We start from the raw sequence: 18,848 nt of genomic DNA, 5'->3' as shown, positions 1-18,848 counted from the left end.
TGGCTATTGTAAGAAAGGTGGCAGCATCTCTTCCTGCTGAAAATGGAAAGAAAATGGTGCCCAACACTGCATTTGGTAGAGATCTCTAGTCAGCTGTGCTCTGGAAATGTCTGTTGGTACCCCATGGAAACTGGGGTTGGGACTTGGGGGTGAATCTGCTCAGATCTGTCAGAACTGGGCAGTTGTGGCCATGTAGAAGTGCCTGTGTTTGCACCCGGGAACGCCACAATTAGAGAGGAAGGCGCTTACGAAGATTAGTCACCTCCATGGTTTGGTCACCTCCAGGATTTGTCACAATTTTAACTTTGGGCAGAATGGAGCTCATGACATTTCCTGGAGGTGCCCAAAGACATGTTTTATACTGCAGTGGATCTCAGTGCAAAGATCCCTGAGCTAGCCAATATTGGCCTGAACTGGTACATCCACACAACGCCGAACAGCTTTATGTAGACTCAGCAGCTCAGGTTTGAGAGTAGTCTGGTTGTGCTGGTGCAATGCAGTGATGCAGGGAAGCCAAAACCCATGAATTAACAATAGTGTAGCTACAGAAGCCAAATCCTGCAGACTCAGCCCAGAGGTCTTTGCATCATGATAGTGGGAGAAGCATCTGATTTAAGTCCCTTTTAGACCTAGTTCTGAGTTCTTCAGAAACACTAGGACCTGTGCTGCTCGTTCCCTGAGGGGTGACATGATCCTTCCTGTGTTCCAGATGGGCAAGCAAAAGGCAGGGAAAGTGCATCCCATGGGTACAGCCTGATTGTCCAGGTAAGGGAATGTGGCAATGACTCTGCTTACTGAAGTTCTCTTTTGGACCAGATTTATAGGTTTATTTTGAATAAAACAAGGCTAGGAAAAGGGACTGATGCACACCCCTTCCTCATCCCTCTCTGCAAAGAGTTCTCCAGTATAAAAGCACTTTGAAATTCCATAATGCAGACATAGGCACTGGCATTAAAGCCCAAATTGACAGTGACAAGTAAATGTGGGTGGCTGGCTTGAAGGACGAAGGACCTAATTTTGTTGTATCTTAACTTCTCAAGGCACTTCATTTTCACAGTAGAGCTTCCAAGGGCTCTAAGATGCAGAGGTCAGAGCTTGGTACAACAGTGAAGCACAAACATGGTATTTGAAAATTGACAAAATAAAAATAGTGGCCTTTTGTGAAAATGGTGGCTTATGACTTCTCAGCATCACACAGGAACTCCATGGCAGAATTTGGGATAAGAAGCAGTTCGTTAGGACAGTGTTTCATTGCCTTAGTCATCAGGGCACTCTGTGTCCCTTCCTGCAATTCCCTTTCTCACCTAGTGCATGCTTTCTCAGGTTTCAGCAATTAATGGGATAGGGTTACTGAGGTGGTAATATCCTGAAGCACATAACATGGATTCATCCTCAGACTGTCCCCTATGTACAGTGAAATGAGGTTAAGTTTTCTCATGCTGAGAAAGCTTACAAAATCATGGAATTAAAGAGCGTATTATTATTCTCTTAATAATAAAGGCAGTCTTAATTCTGGTAATTCTTATTTTGAGTGTTTGACTATATGACCTTTATACAACTCTTTATCTGTGTTTTTTTAAAAATTTGGGTTTTTTATAATTTCCCAGATTATAAAATCTTAGACTTTGGAAAAACAAACTTTTCATCGTGTGTCATTGCATGACCCCACAGGGAATAGGTTCTTTAGTAGGACTGAAATATTTAGGGCCACAGAACCTTTTGGAGCTGATTGAAAGGTGGATGAGAAGGTAATCTGAAGTTCTGGGCCCCTGGGGCCAGCTTCTGTACCTGTTGCTCTTTCTCATGCCCCCAGAGTCTTCCTTTTTGCTGTCCTCACTGTCTCATCCTCACTGTTTGACAACTGCCACTACTCCCATCCTCCCATCTCCAGTTTCTGCCCTCCTAGCTTCTTCCTGTTCTCCTGTTCTCTCTCCCTTTATCCATCCTACTTCATTCTTCATGTTGCCACGTCATACCCACTCTGCAACACCCTGGAAATCCCTGGGGTTTCCTGCCCTCAGCTGAAGTGCCAACCATTGCAACAGACACCTCTCCCAGCCTCCACCAGCTCTGCCCCAGGTTTACTGCAGAGAACATCTAGATCAGTACAGCTTAGAAAGGCCCCCAAAGTCACAGAGCGCTCTCACTATGAGACAGAGGGTACGAAGTCCTAAGGCCCCATCTTCAACTCGATCTTTCAAAGTGTAGAGGATTATTGTCATAGAGTTGGTATCATAGATCCTGGGCAATTCTGCTGGAGCCAGGACTCCCTGTATCTCCTCACCAGGCAAGCCCCATTTCGTTGGTTAGAGACACTGCAGAAGGGTTCCTTCTCCAGCAGAGAGCCAGGAAAACTGACACAGTTTGTCAAAATTGCTATATGAATACAACAAAGAAAAAGATCTTATTGCAACAAATTTAATTGCCTAAAATGCCTTCAGCTTTGCCTTCTGAATTATTTCATTTGCATTTACTCTGCCCTGGACACAACATCATCTCCCACGGTGAGGCCCACAGACTACGTCCCCACAAAGGATGAAGGACGGGCTGAGGCAGAAACCAGGCTTCTATGAAACCGTTACAGTGGGAGCATTTCAGTGTGGCTATGGGAGAGCAGGAGATCAGGCCCATTGTCTCAAGTATCATTAACTGGCTTTTCTCGAGGACCGACTGTAGTCTGGAGTGAGTATCCATTTAGCTTGTCTCTGACTTTTGTCTCCCCATAACTGTTTCTCTTCTTATTCCAAATGATTCATGGAAGAATCTATTTGGAGAGAAGAGGTTCAGGTAGGAAGCGAAAAACCCTTCAAAAATCACTTTCTAAACTGCTTGCCCCCATCTTGGCTTTTTCAATAGAGTTTTCTCTCTTCTGCTCTATGAAGTAGTAGAGGAAGAGGAAGTATATTCATATTGGTTATTAGCATGTATTTAACCGCTGCTAGCATTCATTGAAAGGATTTCAGGCCCCCTGATTTCGTGACTTGTACAATTACATTATCTAGACATATTACTGTTACAAATTTTTTTACCACCATGGTTCATACAGGATAAATCCTTATATGAGAAAATGGCGGTAGACCTCAGAGTGATTTGCTGAACTTTCATTTTTCATCCTGCTAAAAATCATTATAAGGTCATAAGAATTTCCTTTATGTATTTAGGTTTTTATTGATACTATCAAATTTTATCAGTTTCCTGATTTTTGTATCTAACGCTCAGGTATTACATAAAACATCATAATGTTGTTGCTTCTTTTCCTTATAAATAAAAGGGCTAAAAAGGCAAAGTTGCTTTTTCTCAAATGTTAAGAGTTCCTGGTAATTAATTCTTTGCTGTGAGCTTACTCAATTAAAAAAAAACCCCAAACAAAACAACAGTAACAAAACAAAACTTTGCCATGAAAAGTGATGTTTTTCAGATATCTTAGGCAGCCTATCGGCACCAATCACATGGTATTCCCAGCAGTGCGCATTATACCCAAGGTATGATTTCTATATTTGCATGCTTAACAATCAGTTGTTTTCCTTCTCTTTTGGAGACCACATAAAGTGGGCGATATGCTCTGCTCTGGTTCTTTGTACTCCTCATCACATGCCTCGGCAAAAAATATTTCAGAATTGCCCAAATTTTCCTTTTGACATGAAACGCAAGTTGTGCCCGTTATTAGTGCTGTGCATCCCACCCCCTTCTCCAGTAAAGGCTACACCAGGAGAAGAAAGCAATAGCTGCAATGGCGACTGCGAGCATGGCCTTCTGCTATTCATATCCTCCTTGGCACAGGACCAAATAACAATCCTTCATCACTAGTGAAATCAGGACTACTAGAAAGCACAGGGCAAATTCAGGAAAGACCAGTCTCCATCTTCTGCATGGTGAGGAAGTCTCTGTTCCTTAGAAGAGGTTCAGTAACCGATTCGAAGTCACGATCCTTTCAACTTTTCTGCAAATACAGTTGAAGAGTTCAAGCTGAAATGCAAATTTCACTGCTATTTGGGTTTTGTACTGACAAGTTCAGAAACGACCGGAAAGTCAAACTTAGAATAATTTATCAGAAAGCCTGTGTTGTAAGATTAATTTTATAAAATAAAAACAGTGATCTCAAAAAGCTGGAAGCATTCTTGATGAAAGAGCTTTGTCCTTCTGCAGTTTTAACCAGACTTTTTTTTTTATTTCTGCTCAGGTTTAATACTATATTGTGCTTAATTTCTTTCTCCATCTATCATTAGTTTTACAGTCATTTTTCACCTGTATTTGGCTTGATCCTTTCTACTTTGGTAAATTTTTTATCAATTTAATTGCACTAATATTAGTAGAATAAGTCCTGCCTAGTGCTTGTCCCAGTAAAGACAGGTTCTGGCTTTATATTCCAGGACTTTTGTAAATGACAACTTTTTGTGCTGTTTGCTTGAAAGTCTAGCATGGATAATATTGAAGGAAAATGACTCCTTTACAGCCTTATATTAGAAAGCAACGGCTTCTGTGAGCGGAATAAAGTTGCTCAGTAGGAAAATAACTTCCACCTAGTGGCTTTCCAGAAAACTGCCGTAATAGTGAATTTCTTGTGAAACTCAAATTTCTATTTTTACATAATTTGGGGGTAAACCTGCCACCACAACTTGTATTCAGTTTTCAGTGAACTCAAATGCACAACCTACACATATATAGTACTTAGTATATAGTTCACAGTAATTTTAGCATCACCATGCTTGTGGATTTATCATAACATCAACACCATTCTGAAAAACTTTAGACTAAAACTTCTTATGATTTCTAATGGCAAACTGATTTTATTCCAGCTTTTCTATTTCACATTGAAAACAAATTTCAACACCAACTATACTAATATCCCCATACCCACTTCAGAAAAAGCTCTTTGTATTATCTCTGTACTTAAACTACCAGCTCATCAAAATTGTATACATAAACCATTTGGGTAGTGTGGTTTAGTGGAATATAAATGACTCATAAATCTGGTAAGATATGAATCCACTGTTTAATTTAAAAAGGAATTATTCAAGAGTTTAGTATTATACATCTGGTAGAGCTGAATAAAGAAAAACTCCTGGAAATGAAAACTCGATACATTATTTCTCATGCCGTTGAAGCAATAACTCTTCTGGATCAGTGATTTTAATACTAATTTACACGAGCTGAGAATCTGGCCACTAGGCTACTCTGAACATTTTCGTTTTTCTGGAACACAAGTATTAAGAAATTATTTTTAAAGTCAGGCAGACAGAGATGAGTTTCTGTAGTATGCAATTAGTGTTACATAGCATTCATGTTGAGTATCAAGGATATATGTATTGGTTGAAAAAGGACTCTGATGAATGGCATTGCCTGATAAATAATTTTGATTCGACTCATTAAATTGCTAGCTATGGGCTAAATTCCGAAATGTAATCCAAACTTCTGCTTTTGTAACAGTAAATTTTTCCAAACAAAATAATCAGTAGAAATATTTAATATAGCAAAGGTATTTGTTAGAATCTAAGAAGTAAGTAGAGAAGCTCATAATAAGCTGCAGTGAAATTCATTTTATAATTTTTAAATGTCTAAGCTAAGATAAATGCAAGAAGTAAACAAGCAGAAAAAAATCATAACAATTACAGTGATTTTTGGATTTTCTTCCCTTTCCAATAATCTAAAGTATTTAGCAATATAAACAAGGGAATTAACCATTTTCCTGCTGCTGTTTTGTCCTTTATATAGCCACGTATCTTTTATATAGCCACATATCTTTTTGCAAAATTGTCAGAAGGTGAAGGTGGCAAACTCTTTGCGTACATGTGGAAAATTATGCAAGATGCAGAAAAACAAGACTGTACGTTTTAAGTTAACTATTAACACACATGTTTAATTGATTTACTATAGTTCTCCTGTCAAGTAAATGTGGAAATGTTAATCTCGTAATATTATCAATATATGTGCAATTGTACTTGTAACATTGTCTTAAGCTAGCTGGTCACCCTGTACATATCTACTGTAAACTCTGATTACATACACTGTACCTGGGGTTTTGCCAAAGGGAAAAAGAAGGAGCAGGGTCAGAGCAGTTTAATTCAGTTAAAATGTTTCAACTGCCATTTTAAAAGGTCCTATTGTATTCTGTACTCACAATGCTTATCCTAGATAGAAAAGTTAAGTTTATATTTAGTTTTGTGTGAAATGGGTAAAAACTGAGTTCAGAATCAATTGGCTGTGTGCAAACTTTGATTAACTAATTCAGCCTGGTGCTTGGCAGTCAGGGGGATGGAAATATTTTTTGCATGTGTGTGAGTGGTTAAACTAGTCAATTAAGCTAAATTAACATTATGTTGAATGAGGTGATTACTACATGGCAATTTTCGTTGGTATGGGTCTTATCAACGGAGTTTTTAGCAATTTTTCTTTACATCATCCCTCATGATATATGATATTTAAGCCATTATCTGTCAAGCTGTGCACTATGTGGACTAAGTCAATTCCGTTACATGAAGTATAACAGTACGATGTAACGAGACTGAGGCTTTAAGTGTATGACGGGAGATCCACAAAGCCAGGCAGCCTTCCTGAACCCTGACCGTGGCCTCTTTGAAGCTCAATGACCTCTAAATGTGGTAGGAATTCTCTTTAGAGTACTTTAAAGGGTGGTGAGATCCTATTCCTCTCTTTCAAACCAGCAAGAAACAGGAGGTTGCCCCAGTGGATCCAGGAGCGATGGGAGAGGAGATGCAGGCCTCTAAATCAGCGCCTGCCTGTCATCTCCTTCTTGCCCTCTGAGGCTGTAAGCCTCTGCAAGAATCTTTTCAAAATCTTCCATTTTTATTCTGATGCTGTGTAGTGAGGTGTCAGGAACAGTTTGAGGATTGCAGTGCATCCATTTCTATCTGTCTTAAGTTTTTATTACAGCTCAGAAGCAGAATGTCAGTACTTGCTTATTTACTATAATGGGTATATATTTATTCAGGCTAGCGAATTGCAATTAATCTTGTTTATGGAAGGCAAAATTAAACAATTAAGCAATCAAACATACTGTACAAATTCATCAGAAAACATTACAAGAAAAAAAAATAATCTAAAGGCATATGACTCCTTGACTTTGTTCCCAAGATTTTAAATTCTACTTTGGAATAAGGGAATCCAAACAACCAGAACACATAAAAGTTTTTAGAGAAGTAATTTTATAATTGTGGGAGATTTTTAACATCATAAGATGGAATTAAACCTCTTTTATTACAAGCAATTCTCAGTACAGTGAACTGATAGATTTCATATCACAATTCTGGAGGACTTCAGAGAAAATAAAACCAGCACCTTCCCACATCCTCCAAATTAGGCAAATAAAACACTCCATAATCCATGAATGCTCTTTTAAAGCTGTCATAAAATGCATCTGGAAACATCTGGCTATAAAGCTGGAAAATGAAGGAAGTTGAATACAAACAATATCAGCAGTGAGAGAAATACAGAACTGTGATAGAGTCTGACACCCAGATCAGTCCTGCTGCCAAGCACTAATACTTGGACAAGTCCTGCATCTTGTCCAGGAAGACAGGCAATATAGAATCATAGAATCATAGAATCATTGAGGTTGGAAAAGACCTCTTAGATCACCGTCAACCCAACACCACCATGCCCACTAAACCATGTCCCTAAGTGCCTCATCTACATGTCTTTTAAATACCTCCAGGGATGGGGACTCAACCACTTCCCTGGGCAGCCTGTTCCAATGTTTCACCACTCTTTCAGTAAAGAAATTTTTCCTCACGTCCAATCTAAACCTCCCCTGGCGCAACTTGAGGCCATTAAAGAGTTAGGGGAAGAATATTTTAAAATATTTCTGTGATGGTTATTTGCACAATAGATATGGAAGGAAGATGATTTTTGTTCCCATGGGAAAAGTGCTGGAACTTAGAAGGTTCTCTTTTAGCCTTAAAAGGCTTTAAAAATGAATACATGTTCATAAGTTTTTGCATTTTATCAAAATCCAGACATATCCATCACCTTTCTTTCCTCTCATTTTTGACAATAACATACTAACATTTGTTGAATTTGGATGAAAAGAAATCATTCTGTTACTAACTGCCTAAAAAAAGTGTTAAGTTTTTTATTTCTTCAAAAGAATCACTGCTACCGATGTTTTCCAAAAAGGCTACATTTTGACAACAAACAAACCGCAAAATCATTTCAGTTGAAAAAAGTTGATATGAGGTCTAAATATGCTTATTTATGACTTTTCATATGATGTAAATAAATACCAACATCTCCGCCCACCTAAAGCCTGGACTTTGCTGGTCCAGTTTCTGAACGTTTACTGGTGGAAGGGGCATGAAAAGAAGGCGACCACCTCAGCAGGGGGCGTGCGCGCACGCACCGCGTGTGTGTGCGTGTGCACGTGTCTGGGGGGGACTGACCCATGCATATAGGGGTGAATATAAATGTTTTATGGCACATTTTACAAAGGGGAGGCACAAATGTTTTATAATTTATTGCCAAAAATATCTAACAACCACTACAGCACTCCACTACGTTGCACCACCAGCCAGACCGTAGGATGGATTTATAAATCCACCACAGAAAGTACACCGACAGAGACAGATGGCCTTCAAGAACCATATAATAGGAAAGCCAGCCGTAATGCTGGCTCTTTTCTTCAAAACTCAGTTCCTCCTGTTGTCACCAGTCAGGTTGAAGTACTTTGTATTTATGGCTTAAAACTCTAAAATGGATTAGTTTATCACAGCATAATATCATGACACTAGGATATGAAGGCTAGAAGATTTATTCGCTTTGATACAAGTAAGGAAAGCTTTTATTTTTAAATTTCTACCACTCAGTGCAGTGCGTCAAACAATCAGTTTTAATATCTTTAGGGTTAAGTGCACTCTTGTAATTTAGAATTAAATGATTTTTATTAAGCACTTTTACTGAATATCTACAAGCTTTACAACTCCTCTGATTAAGGATCTGATAGTGACTGGTAAAGCAGCCACCTCCATGAATTAGGGAAGCATTAGTGAATGCATTCTGTCTATGGTCCTTAGTGCTTAGGGAGTATTTCAAAATAAGGGCAATTTCTTTAAAATATAGCCATAAAACTGCAAGTGAATCAATGCATGTGAAACCTAGTGCTTGCATTGCACAGTGATATCTTTTAACAGGTTAAAGGCATTTTTCTAGAGTGAGGACAGATCAGATAAAATCCAAACTTCAAGTGCGGAGTTTCTGAAATATTCCCCCGCAACACTGAAACATTTAAATGAAAAGCTAGCTGGGGATATCCAAGGTGTAATGGCCAGCTTGCCACTGACAACCCAGACCTGAGGGAGGCCTGGCCAAACAGCCTGAGCATGGCTCTGGGGCCAAGGAATGCCCACCGCATGCTGATAGTAACCTCCTCTGCAAGCTTGCACAAGCTCCTTTATTTTCAGAGATGTTGCTCCCTCTGCGCTCTCATTAACTTCAATGGGAGCCAAGAATGCACAGCACCTTTGAAAATCAAGCGGCTAAACTCACAGCTTCAGTTTCCCCATCTATAAAGTGAGGCTAAACCTTTCTTATCAGCCTCATAGAGCTGTTGTGAAGATTAATTAGATAATGACTGCAAAGCCCTTTGAACACGAAAAGTGCTAAGAATTGTTGTTACCAAATGATGGCAAAGATTGGGCTATTCTTCATTGCTGTCAAATAATAATAAAGAGATGTGCTAGTCTAAGGAAAGGAGAGGTGGGAAATAAAGGGCAATAATGGCTGCTGTTGTTTGCGCATATGGTACTGAATAATCTTTGCAAGAAGAAGCCAATCTTGTGAAAAGCTATCTACTGTAATGGTGCTAGGGTTATTGACAGGTCTGGCTATAAGTGCAGGTTCCATTAGATACATCAGCCACAATGTATTCGCGGCAAATCTCACTGATGATTGCCCTCCTGCAGAGGGAGAGATAAGACAAACTATGATTGAAGTAAAAATGTAAACAGTTAAAAAAGGAAATACAAGTCAACCACTGCTCTCCCACAGGGGCAAGGACCAAGGATTGTTGCACCTGCGAAGCAGTAATAACATCAAATGTTAATGTGATACGTGATTGTAGCACAGATACTGCTTCAAGCTCTTGCTGAAGAATTTATGTTGTTTAGTATTTTTATATGTATATTAAGTGAAGTACACTTTTCTAGTCTGGGGCAGTGCAGGGCACAATACTGGCAAACTGAAGGGTTTCACATGAGTCAAGTTAACAAGAGCATTCTTCGGCAGCACAAGTTCTAGCTTGTGCGTTTTACAGCTCTCCCGCAAAAGCCTCTGAACTAATACTGACCCTCTTAATCTCAGGGTTGTGTTATGAAGTATACGTGCTACAGTTTTCTCTTTTGTATTTGAAGTTTATATTAGACTCATTATTGTAAAAACGTATTATTAATTCATATCAATGCATGATACAAATTTTTCTCTTTGGCAACTGGAAAGAAACTGAGTGATGCCTCAGTGATAAAAAAGTACCTCCTATTTTCCCAGTGATAGGGAATGTTTACAGTAAACACTGACATTAAATCATTTTCAGATCTGAAGGATGGCATAATATGCACCCCAGAGTTTTAAAGCAATTGGCCAGAGAAGCATTCTAAGGTTGATATATGTGTGTGGCTTAACAAGTAATGCTGTTTGTGTGGCTGCCCCTTCAGCTGGCCATTAGTTCTCCTTTCCTTCCCCATCCTTTTCCCCCACCCCCAAATAATGTTCTCCCTTTGGGTTAGCTGCGGTCACATTTAGCAGAAGCATAGAAGTAGCAAAGAGAATTAATTTCCTCCACATTTAATTGGAAAAAACATACTGTCTGGGTAGAAGAGAAAGACTGTTCGAGCTACACAGGAGAATTCATTGTCCGTTACAGCTAGCAGCAGCCAGCTTACTCAGTGATCGCACATGTACTAGCCAGCTAGCCAGCATGTCTGTGCCAGATGTGCTGGCTCTTCCCCAGCTGGCAGGGCAAAATACAGAAGTAGAGAACATGGAAAGAAGAATATAGAGAGCATGGGGAACACGGAGCTTTTGTTGTACTGGACATACAGGAGGTGGAAGGGAGCTGGGGACAGGGACAACGGTATCAGAGATCAAAGACACTGGAAGGGGTGCACAGCAGTGGTGTGGTGAGCTAGGTGATGTGATGGAGGAGAGCTAGAGACACGGAGGGGATGATATGGCAGAACTGTGTTGGGAAAGATTTAGAAGACATGGAGAGAGCTGGGATGACAGCAGTGAGTGGGTGGAAGATATAACTCCAAAGAAAATAAGGTGTAATTCTTTCTACTGCTCATGGAACAATCTTTTAAAAATACTGTAATGCTGTAAAAGTTGCAGTGGTCTGGAAAACATCTAACATATTGGCATTTTTTTAAATGCCTCAACAACACGACCAAAGTAAGTAAAAGTCTAGTAACCTTATATTCATTCCAGACAAAATACTGGGATATAGAATAGAATGGGATCTAATCAGTAAGTTTACAAAGACAGTAGCATAATCCATTTCAGTGAATGAGTTTTCATGGAAAATTAGTGATAGAACTGATTATATCTTTTGATGAAATGAAAAGGTTCTGTTGCTAAAGGAAGTTGCTTAATATAACCGAGCTGAGATATTTTACCTTGTACTCTGACCTTCTGGTTAAAAGTGACACAACATAAAATCTGTGTAGCATATTTTAATTGGTGTGAAAAGGCTGATACAGCTAAAAAGTAATTGCATAGAGGGCATCATTATATAACGGGGTTCCACATAGATCTATTCTTAGTTCAGTGCTATTCAATATCTTTATCAATGAGATGGAAGAAAATAGAAACTTGTTGTTGGTAAAGGCTGCAGATGCCATATTCATATATAAGAAGTTAGTACGTGACCTGATTTTTAGAGGCGCTAAGCATATTTAGGCAATGAAAAAGGAGGATTTTGGCTTAGAAGCTAAAACCACAGATATGTAGCTATTGCAGTGCCAGGCTTTTAAGCACCTTTTGGGCTAAACTCATCTCAAAATGGGCTTTGTAACAGATGGTAACGGAGAGATGCCCAAACTAGCCAGTAAAGAATGACCTTGTTCTTCAATGCTTAGGCACCTATTTCTGATCTGTTAGATCGGAAGAAAACTGCTTCATCTCAAAACCCTCACACTGAATTAAGCACTTAATTGCTATTTCATACGACCAAGCTGTCTAGCAGTGACAGTGCTCACTGGGCCATGTGGGTTACCAAGACTGAACATCCCACTTTGCTGTGAGCAAGTTGACAGGTTCACCTCTCATGTTCCAGGAAGGTGTCTTTCACCTACAAGTTAATTTGGATGCAGGTACTTTCCATCCCTCCTGTTTAAGGTGGGGCACTATACAGAAGTGCTAGAAAAACACCACATATGCTCAGACAAGCATTAGATGATGTAATAGCTACTGCCTCTTCTGCCCTCACCAGCTGATGGTGAGAAACAGATGACTATAGTCTTAAAATAAAATTATTTCATGCCATCACACTTGTTTTTGAGGCAAAATCTGGCGCAAGAGAAAAAATGTGAGTAGATAAGCAGATGCTGGTAGGTTCTCTCTTTCTATGCATGTATACATATAAAAAACCCCAAAAGCATCATGATCCTGCTCCTTTGTGATCTATGTAGGAACTTGATCAGAGTATGCTACCAGCACTGTTGCTCTTCACATTAAGCTTCATTTTCTTCAATACTTAGGCACCTATTTCTGATCTGTCAGATCAGAAGAAAACTGCTTCATCTCAAAACCCTCACACTGAATTAAGCACTTAATTGCTGTTTCATACAACCAAGCTGTCTTGGTTGTATGACATAGAGCAGAGAGGACAGACAAAGATGGCATGTCTCCACCTGAGAAAGTATGCTTCTACTTACATCCCATACCTGGGTCAGAGGATGGAGAAGTATTCCCAGATCTTGCAGTTTAAACATAGCCTCAGGGAACAGAAGGTCCTCCTCAGTCTGCCTCTCACCATCCTACATATTCTAATCTGTCCCCTTTTATTAATTTCTTCTTTCAGGTAATGAATCCCAGACTTTTCTATGTCTTTTCATAAAACTTTCTATAGGCCTAGGAGTAAAGCAAAGGCCTGGCATAGTAATTGCTCCAGACGGCAGATATAAATGTACGGGAGGGAGAGAGTAAAAAAAAAAATTTAAAGCATTTTTATTAATTCTGATAATTAAGTTGGTGATAACAGAAAAGGATACCAACCCCTTAATCTGTCCAAACTACAGGTACCTAGGGACAGAGGCTGTGCAGGCCTTCCTGAACCACAGATTTATTAGAGTGACCCTGGGCAGCTCACTCTCCAGACGTACGCCTTTCTCTGTCTCACTGCTGGAAGTACTAACAAGAGTGCCACATGCGGGTGTATTTTCTATAAAGTAGACCATTACCAGCAAAAAGTAAAGGGAAACTATCAATTCAGTTAATGTTGAGTACCCATGAGCATTCAGATGTTGCCACTTCTGGGCACTGATGGCTATATTTGAATATCTGTAGATGCTCGTGACCTGCATTCCAGGTTGTGACTACCTGATGAGCTGGCCACAAAGGAGCTAGCTGAGCTCCTCTGTGGGGGCTGCTGCTGTGCAGGTCACGGTCCCTCTGTGCTCTCAGACTGAGCCAGCAAGATCTGCAGCTTGTCTTGTCTTGAGGTGGCTTGTGTAGAAGGTTTGGGGTATCTAAAGTGATTTCAGCTATTGTTTTCAGGGCCATTTTACAGCCCTGCTGCACTGCAAGAGCAAAAAGACCCTGGCCACGTTCAGAGTATGTTCCTTTATTTATACTTGTCCTTATTTTTTCTAACTTCTAAACCAAAGTGTCTTAATGTCCTTCTGCAATAACAAAATCCCACAATAACTGTTCAGTTAAAGTGTGCCTTCTTTGCGTAGGGACTGCTCTATGCCATGTCTGGGCTGCAGTGCAGGGCGAGATATCCGAACTGGCCTTAAACGACTTAGATGCAGTCTAGCCATTCCAGCACAGCTGTCAGCTTGGATCAATTTTCCCTTCCAAAAAAATGCTGCCATCAGTAGGAACGCTTTGTGGCTGAGCTATCTTGATCCCCCACTACAGTTGCAGCAGGGATCTAGCCTATTTATATTCTTCAGCAAACAGCAAGAAAAGAGTGCTCCTGAACTGGGAATTGGTGTGCACCCCATTCCCGTTGTACCTCTAATGTCAGAGGGAGTTGGGCTGTTCTCTGAAAAAGTTCCTCATCTGGATGACTGGCGTGCAAGGATGCACTGTGGCAAACAACTACAGCCTGGTGACCTGTACAACTCCAAAAAAAGCCAGGTTTTTTATTAGAAATTGTGGAGTTTATTTCAATTTTACCTAACGTGATTCTCTGCCACTTTATGTATTTAAATAGTTCTTCAACACAGAATGGAGTTCTCCCCAGCAAAGGTAATTAGTAGCTATCAGTGTGCGGTACGGAAATGTTTTTCTCATTTTGCTCCTACAAAGAGAGCACACTGTGTATCGCATTAACACTGTCTGATAGCAACAGATGACAGCTATAAAAATTCCAACAAGAAAATTAACAATAATGCTTCAAAAATCATCACTAAGGACCTGATCGTGCTAATTGATGTTTAGGATGAGTCATCCAATTAGTTCTTTGAAATAGGACTGGCTGCTGTTCTTACATTATTGAGATTGCTATGCTGTAGACCTTTGACAGTATCAAGCAGTCAATGAATGCAAATTAATGACCACTGACCCTCAGATGCAGAAACAATTACATCTATGTTATCTTGCATCAGCGTCCCAGGGAGTGTCCTCACTCACTGTCTACACTGCCTAGCCACTAACCATCCCTCAGGGTGCACTTTGAGCTCTTCAACTGATAGCAAGCGGGGAACCTCAGAGCACCCAACCTGCAGAGTATTATGGATATCTGGATGGTCTACAGAAGCCCAAGTTCACCCTGTCCTACAAAACCATGAGCTTGGCCCAAACTGCACTTCACACTCTACCTCAGATCGCCAGAACCACTACGCAAAACAACACAGCACAAATGTTTAATCTTAGTGGTGTCAGACAGCTGAGATAGAGACAACACAACTTCTCATCCCAGTAGGAGGCTCATATGCTTCTTTCCAAATGGAAATTGGATCGAAAAGACTATACATTTGAAAACAGCTACATCTATGCAGAGATCGTTGCCTGTTCTGGCAAGCTAGTGTGCAGGTGAGCCAGGGAAAATGCAAGAGATGCTTCAAGTAAGGCTAAAGACAGACAGTTTGTAGTTATGTACAAGAAGAAGGTATAGTGTCGCCCACTGAAGAAAGAGGAAAGCATCAAAGACTCTGAACACAGACATACTCTCAGAAGGGCTGCAAATGAAGTATTCAACATATTCGTCCAGTGCAGGCCTCATTACAAATGGACCCACAGAAACGTCCATTGTCATGGGTCACCACACAGCTACAGTGAGACATCTCATCCCAGGGACAGAGCGTAAGACCACTGCCAGCAAGGGGCAACTATCCAGCACTGCACTTCTGCATACGCTGCCACAGGCCAGGCCTCTCCGTGCCTGAAAAAGGATGGAAGAAGAACGTTGAGTGGGGCCATGAGACCAGGCTCAGGGGAGCAAGATGGGAGTAGACAGGAAACTAAGTAGAAAATGTCTTCTAGAGAGATGCTGGAAGCTGGCAGGTGGGGGGCAGGCAGTTGCATGCTTCCTTGTACATTTTCTTTGTGCTCATGTGAAGTGAATGACTGTTGCTTTAAATCCTATTTGCTGTCTGTCTTCAAAAAAAGAATTGAGAAGAAATGTGTATAATTATACACAGAATATTAATCTTCTTCCTGGTGATCTACAACTCTAGCATATTCATCACACTGGAACTGTGCTCAAAAATATTTTCATCTGATTAAAACTGCTGATTCATCGATGCACGTAATTCTTTGCTAATAGTATGTATATAAATGGCTCTTAACAATTTGTACATCAGTTATTCCTCATTTTTCATTGTTATTTGCTTTTTCTTAAACACTGAGTGCAACACTGAACTCTTATCTTTTGATCCAGCTTTTTGGAGAGGTAAGGTGCAGTGATCTGGGCTACAGATGGAGGAAGCTAGAAATCCTAACATCTGATCTTAGCTCTGGCCCCAACTTCCCTTTGTAGCTTTGGGCAATTCACTCCAGCCATGCCTACACTGGAGTCAATTTTACAGTCACCTTCAATCCTGGACCCACAAATTTTTAGGAATTGTGAATACTTAAACATGACCACCACCCATCTACCTCAGTACTGGAAACCGCCACGCTTCAGGGTGTGAAGCTCACTCTGACGACATTACTCACTATGCCATGTCTTACTACACTTTCTCAGAAATTCACATTGGAAGATACTTGTATACTCTCACCAGGAATGCAGCAATTTGCTATTCTTTGCTTCTGACTCTTTCTGTACCTCCTTCCTTTCTTTACTATTTATAAATGGAAGCTCACCTAGAAGAAGAGACAAGGCTGCCAAATGATTCACAGCAGTGTCCCACAGGGAAACTCGGGATAAATCTTACCTCTATGCTCATGAAGTAGAAATGCAATGCAAACAGCTTTGGTTTACACCAAACATCCTGTAGATACACGATGCAAACAAGAAATATTGGCTCATGGGGCTTAAAATGTTTGAGAATAATTTCAGGGTGAACCCTTGAATGTCTATCATTATAGACCTACCCTCAGGGCATATATTTATAACAGTCTCAAAACCACTTTTGTCAAAATCTTCAAAGCTGCAACTTAGTCCCGTAGGCCAGAGATACTGCCAGTTAAAATTCTCACTACTTACACATCTCTTTCCATACATGTTCACAAATGCTCAGCAGCAGAACACCCACCTCATACCCACTTTTCCCTGTTCATACCGAGAAACTGGGCGCATCCCACCTATGCCTTTTGAGAAGCCTGAAATAGTAGCTGTGCTCAGAGCACGTGAAGTGTGTATCTAGGAGATTGATTTTGTGTGAAACTGAGTGTTAGCTATTTATTTTATTAAAAATAAAGTCATATACTGACCTGCTTTTTGTACTATACTCTGGTGATCAGAGCATTTCCCCTAGCTTCAGTTCTCTCCTCAGGCTGAGAGAAAAAGCAAGGTCAAATCCACAGCTCCCAGCAGCTTCCCTGTTTAGCTGAAATCTCTTCTTGGGACACACATTTTTCATTGGTTGTTGGAGCTGTTAAATAGCAGTCCTAAAATTTTCCCAGTCTTGTGAGTGCTTGAGGCAATAGATTTTATGATCATACTCACAGTCCCCAGTTCTCTCAATCACCTTTTTCTCTAAAAACGACTTAAGCAGTTCATGTCAGGAAAGGATGCAGAGTTCTTCAGCCCACGTGGAGGGAAGTTTGTAAAGAGTTATTTATACAGCTGGAATCTGGAAATCCGTCTTTCCTTTGTGTTAGCTTAGGCAGCTTCATGCTCACCTGCTGTACACATTATTCTGAGTTAACAAACTCCTCCCATGTCTTGATCCTGGATAGTTAAAAACTTGTAATGCTCAGTATTATGGTATCCAAGACTCTTTATGAATTTAACTACTAGGACAAAAGTTTCCATTCTGAATATGCAAATGTCTTCTTCAGTGCCTCTGAAAATTAGATCATGTATCTATCTAGTCAGTGCCTAATTTCACAGTTGATATTCAGAAATGTTTGCCCAACCTCTGTATTTTCTGGTTTTTGTTTGTAAAAATGGAACATTAATACTTAATTGCTTCTCAAAACTTTGTGGGAATTAATGCTTCTAAAGCATTTCAAGAATGAAAAGGACCACATAAACTGACAACTACTGTAATTAAGTACGAATTATTTAAAAGGAAAAATTTGTATTGCAAATGAAGTGCTGGAGCAATATACTGAACAAACCACCAAAAACCTCACAAAAATTACTAACCAAAACACAAGGCTTAGACATCTTGCAGTACCACCTCTTAGCAAAGTACTGAGCATCAACTGAGCTGTAGTAATTGACCATATGTGCACGTGGCCTTATTTTCACGGAAAGCAGTTTCACGTTAACGTATTTTACCTTGCATTTGGTGTGGACAGGAGTATGCATACGGTCAGTCAGTTAACACTGACTTAATGAGCAGCCCTCGACAGTCATTGCGTAGCGACTGCTAGTGACTGACATCTAACTGTTATCCCGTGTCCTCTTTTTGCAGTGTCCAGATTTTTTTCTCTTCCAGTATTTCAAATGTAGGTTCTGTGGGGCAGTAACCACTGTTTTATGACATGGACGTAGAACAGTTAGGCTTAAACCCCTGTACTGGCATATGATCCACTACAGAGAAATTTCAGTGATAGTACTACTACTACTACTACTAAACTTAACATATTTAGAAAGGAATATGACACTTCAGGGTCTGTGTTCAAGCTATTGGCTTGTAGCTAGAGCACACAGGCCATGACACCTACAAGTGTACTAGAAGCACACTTCTACCCATCTTTCTATGCAATATTGTTGTACGTGTTCTACATCTACTTTTTTCTGGCTATTTTTTATTTTAGTTTTGAAGCACTTTAAATGAAATTATATTTTAAATAGCAAGGATAGCTCTCACTTTCTGCTAGTTTCCTTTTTAAATCTGTTCTGTGAAGACTGTATTTCAGTTTATGAGACAAGGTACTAAATAAAGTGTTTTAGCTCTTTTCCTATTTGTAAAACAACACATTCTTTTAAGGACATTTACTATAAATAACTATATGCAACTAAGTACAGAATTCAAATATGCATTTATAGTAAATGCCTCAAGTGAGTATTTTCTAGATGAAACATAGTGGATTTGGTTTTGGGAAAGGGAAACTAATAA

Source organism: Aptenodytes patagonicus, chromosome 7 (genome assembly GCF_965638725.1).
Source record: "Aptenodytes patagonicus chromosome 7, bAptPat1.pri.cur, whole genome shotgun sequence".
In the NCBI taxonomy this organism is placed as follows: domain Eukaryota; kingdom Metazoa; phylum Chordata; class Aves; order Sphenisciformes; family Spheniscidae; genus Aptenodytes; species Aptenodytes patagonicus.
This window is presented reverse-complemented; position numbering follows the sequence as displayed.